General features: G+C 47.6%; 1 long non-coding RNA gene across 1 annotated transcript; it reads left to right on the forward strand.

The window, feature by feature from the left end:
- The first annotated feature begins 452 nt into the window (after positions 1 to 452).
- On the forward strand, positions 453 to 2,583 carry LOC125937411 (uncharacterized). The gene is made up of 2 exons (XR_007462375.1): positions 453 to 695; positions 2,387 to 2,583. It is a non-coding gene; the product is annotated as an uncharacterized LOC125937411 (long non-coding RNA).
- The last annotated feature ends 3,219 nt before the right edge of the window (positions 2,584 to 5,802 follow it).

The following is a 5,802-nucleotide window of genomic DNA, read 5'->3' on the forward strand; positions in this document are numbered from 1 at the left end:
CCAAATGGGGCAGGTGTCATCTGGAACCAAACAGTATGTTCCAAGGGAATGGGACACACAGAGTAGCATGAGCCAAATCAGGGCGCACTTCTGGTGCTGAGACAGGGTTTATACCACCCAATTGTTTGGGTGAGAATAGACATGAAAATCTTTAAGACATTGTTACTGGGAGTTGGGCAAAGGAGTACTGGCCATGATAAGGAGTAATGGTGTACCAGTCACAGATGAATCATAAACGTATTTCAAGGACTCCCAGTGGTAAAATCTGGGGCCATTTTACTACAAAAATAGATAACGATAGCACATTAAAACCCATTAGGTAAATTAGATCCATGAATTTATACAAATACTAAATTAATAAATGAGGAGAAAGGGAAAGTGTTACATTACTGCAGAATGCTAAATGATAAATGTAGGTGTAATTGCAATCTATGTTTCCACAAATACTTATGTTGGTATTAATTACTAATTTGCATGATTAATTAACTAAACCATAGAGAATCCTAGCAGACAGGTGATAAACACTTTCTGTTCCTCCTGCCCCAAATGCACAAATCCTAAGGAAACCTCAGACAAACCCAAACTGACTTCCTCCAAGTAGCGGGCCCGTACTCTACAAAAATGCCAAGGTCATGAAAGAGAAGGAAAGATGGAGAAAGTGTGCCAGATCAAAGGAGACTAAGCAGATACTTGAGGTAATTGTAAACAGATGACCCCGCTGTGGACCTAGACCTGTAGAGGACATGATTGGGGTAATCTATGAGATTCTTTGCAGTCTGCGAAGATACTGTTGTGCCAATGTTAGTGTCCTGGTGTTGATGGTTGTGCTAGCTTCTGTAGGACGGTGTCCTTCTTGTAAGGCAATGCACCCTGAAGAATTAAGGGGGTCATGGGGGCATCATGAAGGCAATCTGCTGCAAATGGTTTAGAAGAAATGGTAATATGCACGTACAGGCAGACTATGATGAGACACACACCGCATACGTGTAGTGAAACGTTACCAGTGGGGGAGTCTGGTTAAGATGAAAAGGAGCTCTCTGTTGTAGAGTTACAGCTTTTCTCTACATTGGACACGATTTTAAAAGAAAAGAAACGACTTGTAGGAATTTGACCTTAGCAAACGGGTGGATGGCAGAGACATTTGCTGTTGGGAAAGACATTTGGACAGGTGAATCTGGAGAGGATAAGGAAGAGCTCTGCTTTGACCCGAAGAAGTGTGTCTATTCCATATGCAGGTGGAGGTGTCAAGAGGGGAGGGTGTCTGGGCCAAGGCCACATTTGAAGTCCTTGAACTGGATGTGATGGACAGGGAGAAGGTGCAGAAGGATAACATTCCTGTCTGAGGACAGAAGGGACTAGTCAACACGTGGAGGCCTGGTTGTGGGGGGGTGGGGGGAGGAGGAGCCCTCAAGGAGATCGGGAGGGAGGAGCCAGCGGGACAGGAGGAACACCAGACAAGGGGCCAAGGAGCCAAGAGAACAGAACAGCCCAGGAACGAGGAATGGCTGACCACGTCCAGTGCTGATGGGAGTCAAGACAGTAGAGGATGGAGGGCTGGCCACTGGCTTTTGGGGCCTTTGGGCGGTGCTGACCTTAGAGGGTTTCAGTGCTAGGAGGAGATCATGCCCATGTGGCGGGGGGGGGGGGGGGGGGGAGGGGGGGGGGGCTGCCCGGGCGGCGGGGGGGGTTGTGGGGGGGGGGTTTGGCGGGGGGGGGGGGGGGGGGGGGGCGGTGCAGGGGGGGGGGGGGGGGGGGGGGGGAGTGAAGGATGTGACGTCAACAGGCACGGACAGGTTTATGACGGGGTTCATGTCAAGAGTTGGAGAGAAGTGGGGCAGAGCCCGAGGCCATGCGAAATTAGAGGTGGGGTCTGCCTTTAAGGTGTTTACATGGGGATGGGAATGGCCCTGGGAGACGGGAGAGGCCCATGGTGCAGGACAGAACCAAGGGAACAGGCAGGGAACGTCTTGAGGTGGGAGCGGAGGGGTCCAGGGCACATGGAGCGTTAGCACAGACTTCCAAAGGTGGGAGCTTTAGGAAGGTGGCCTCACCCTTAGGGATAAAAGCTAGTAAAGGACAGAGGCCAATCAGTTCTAGTACCCTGCTGGGAGCCTGCATGAGTGCATTGACTTCATAATACTGACTCTTTGGGGAGTACCTGATCTCTTTCACAGAGAGCTTCTGTTTTCTGTTTTTTCTTCCCCTTTTTATGGGTCATTCTTATTTGTGTATAGTTTGTAATTGTTTTGTTGAAAATATTTTAGATAATAGTGTGGCAGGTCTGGCTACTGGTCAACCCCTCCCTACTTTGCTATGTTATATGCCTGTTTACTTGTTTCATAACTGCAGAATTAATTTTAGTGCTATCCCACCACTCCCCCACCAGGTGAGGCCTCCGATGTTGCACCTCCCAGGGGAGCAGCTTTGACTCTGCCCACAGTTACTCCTGTGCTGTCAGATGTTTGGGCAGGGGTCTCTGTGGAACAACACCCATTTGTTAAGCTCCACAAATTCAAGTCTCATTACTCTATTGTTTTCAACATTGCCTCAAGGAATAAATTCTTCACGTGGAATCTAATCCAATCAACGTGTCTTTGTAAGTATATTGCCTGAGGTCAGTGTTTGAGATTTGTTTTGACCCAAGGATGCCCCTTCACCTTGTGTCTTTCCCCATTTCTCTCCAGCAAATTAGCCTGCCTACAGTTTAGCCTTCTTTTATTTTTTTTTTAAATGTTTTATTTATTTTTGAGAGAGAGAGAGACAGAGTTTGAGCAGGGGAGGGGCGGAGAGAGAGGGAGACACAGAATCGTGGAGCCTGATGCAGGGCTCGAATTTATGAACCAGGAGGTCATGATCTGAGCCGAAGTTGGACGCTCAAATGACCGAGCCACCCAGGCGCCCCTAGCCTTGTGTTCAATGAATCTATCAGTCTCATAACAAATGTCTTTCACCATAACTTCCATTGTTTTCGATTGCTCCCTGAAGATTGCATCTCTCTTAACCTGTGCAAATGAAGTCAGTTCCTTTAGGGAGGAGTTTGGAAGTCTCTGTCTATGGTCTGCTTCTCCCTCCTGGGGAAAACCTTGGACCCAAGGATCTGTGTTGGTGGTGGTGGCAATTGATGCAGGCTGGTTGGGTCTGAAGACCCAGATCAGGTCCTGCAGGGCCAGCCAAGAGAGTCCTTGACTTCATGCAGGATGAAAATCAATCTCGAGCCGAGAGGAAGTAAGAGCAGAGTTTATTGAAGACAGAGCAGATAAAGACAGAGCATCTGGGAGACTCAGAGAGGAAAAAGAGCATAAGTCTTGTCTTTGCTCGGGGACTGGGTTTTTACTGAGGACAGTGGTCTGGTGTACATGTCTTCTCAGGCATCCAGGAACTGGTACAAAGAAAGAGGAGTGTTCAGGTTTTCCTTCATAAATCACTTATGCCCTGAATTCCTTAGGTGCTATCCATTGTGTTGGAAGATTCCAAAGAAATCATTAACTCCTTGACCTTTACAAGGAGGACATTAGTTATCTGTACCAAAGCCATGTATGGGGCAAAGCAGCAGGTGTAGGTCCTAGCAAGAATCTTGGCACCAAAAAGTCTTTCCTGACGTCCCTTCAGTTTCCTGGTCTCACAATGATAGGCATCTCTTGGAGCGACACCCCCACTCCTGTAGCTGAGTGCTCAGTGGATTGGGAAGCAGCAGCCCCAGGCTTCCCCGCCTTGCCTGTCCTGGTGGGAATTCCTTGCCCATGAGCTGTCCAGGAGGAGATGACAGCTCCAGGAGCCTCAGCCCTGCCATGCTCAGTGCAGAGCCTCAGGCCCACAGGCAGGGTCTGAGCAGGAGAGACACCCCCACCTCTTTGCTGCCCTCACCTGAGACTTAGTCTGGGCAACAGGTAGCTGGGGGCAGGATGACAGGTGCTTGTGTTTGTCTCTGCCAGGAAGACAGCCTTATGGCTGGGATCCGGGAGGAGAGAGAGCCCTGGGTTCTTGTGTGTACCAGACAGGAGTGCAGTTTCCATATTGTTGAGCTGCGAGGGGAGCGGGAAGGTGGGTCTTGGGTCAAATACCACAGACTCCGTGTAGTTCTTCCTGAGTTTTAGTAGATTTTCTCGAATAAATCTTTCTTCGTTTGCTCTATGCACTTCGTCAGATTCCAGAGAATTGAGATGGTTGTTTGAAAAATAATTTTTGCCAATCTCTGTGGGGCATGGGTCCGTGGAACATGTGGCACTGTGAAGCCAGACGTGGAACTGCTGTGAATGTTTTCTTTTGTCAGATGTAACTACAGATAAACCAGAGAAGGCAGGCCATACAGCTTCAGTTGGCTGCTTAGCATTTAGTGGCCTGATGCTATTGAAACCGCTTAAAAGCATAAAGTGGAACAAAAATCAAAATGGCTACACTAATGATTCAGCGAAGCTCGATTTTAAACTAAGCCACCCTTTTCCTCTCTTTTGCAAATGTTCCTCCTCCCTTCTTAGCCTTTTGTGGCAGGAACCTGGTTGTCACCCTGAAAACACAATGAATGGGGCTGCAGCCAACACACAATTCTCTCAAAACTGACTGGATCTTATATTTCCTTATAACTCCCCTCCACCGCCCCCCCCCCCCTATCACCCAGCCCCTTCCTCCAGGTGGAACTGCAGTTTTGAAGGCCTTAGCCAACAAAGCAATAAAGCTATTGTTCTTCTTTATCCCAAACTCTGTCTTTGAGTTGCATATTTCAGCTCCAGAGCATAGAGGTTGGTTTTTGCCATACCATGGCAAGGTCAGGATCACAATAATGCAGGGTAACAAGTTTCCCATTTAGGTGTTTCTCACATTTAACCTGGAAACCAGTTTTACAATTATTGAGGCTGAGTCATTGAGAGATTAAAGGATATGTGGAAGGTCCCACAGCCTTGGCAGATTTGGGATTTGAACCTGGACAGCTGGGTCTGCACCTCCATACAGTCTTGCTTTTCTCCAAGGGATAGGGGTTTGGGTTCCATCAATTAAAAAAAAGACAACAGTGGTGCCTGAGTGGCTCAGTCGGTTGAGCGTCCGGCTTCAGCTCAGGTCATGATCTCCCTGTTCATGAGTTCGAGCCCCACATTGGGCTCTGTGCTGACAGCTCAGAGCCTGGAGCCTTTTTTGGATTCTGGGTCTCTCTTTCTCTCTGCCCTCCCTGCTTGTACTTTGTCTCTCTCTCTAAAATAAATTTTTAAAAATAAAAAAAAAGAGAGAGAGAGAGAGAGAGACAACAGGCCCATGTCAAAAAACCAAGACTTAATACCTAATTTAATTCCAGTTTCAACCTCTCCCAGGAATGGAAATCTGGAACTACTTGGTCAGCACTGCTGAGGGAGTCTGCCTCATAGACCCCTGCCATCTACCAAAGGCAAGTGACCTTGCCTGAAACAAGCCACTCCTTGCTAGTAACTTCTGTGTTCTGCCCCCTTCTACCTATAAAAGTCTTTTATTTTGCATAGATCTTTGGAGCTCCTTTCTATCTGCCAGATGGAATGCTGTCTGATTCATGAATTGTTGAATAAAGCCAGTAAGATCTTTAAAATTTACTCAGTTGATTTTGTTTTTTAACATTTTAAACTTGGAGTCAATGCCCATCATCATAAGTAAGAGGGGCACGTGTCCTTCAGGGAAAGCAAGACGGGAAGGCTCTGCATACAGCTTGAAATGGTGAGGGACAGGAATCATTTCCTCCCTCCTCTGATGCAGTGATCTTGACCCCGCACTGTTGCCAGCACAAATCTGAGGAATAATACAATAGAGTAGGTAATCATTAGACTTCTCTTATGAGTTGAATAA

The sequence above is a fragment of the Panthera uncia genome, assembly GCF_023721935.1.
Source record: "Panthera uncia isolate 11264 chromosome A3 unlocalized genomic scaffold, Puncia_PCG_1.0 HiC_scaffold_12, whole genome shotgun sequence".
Lineage (NCBI taxonomy): Eukaryota > Metazoa > Chordata > Mammalia > Carnivora > Felidae > Panthera > Panthera uncia.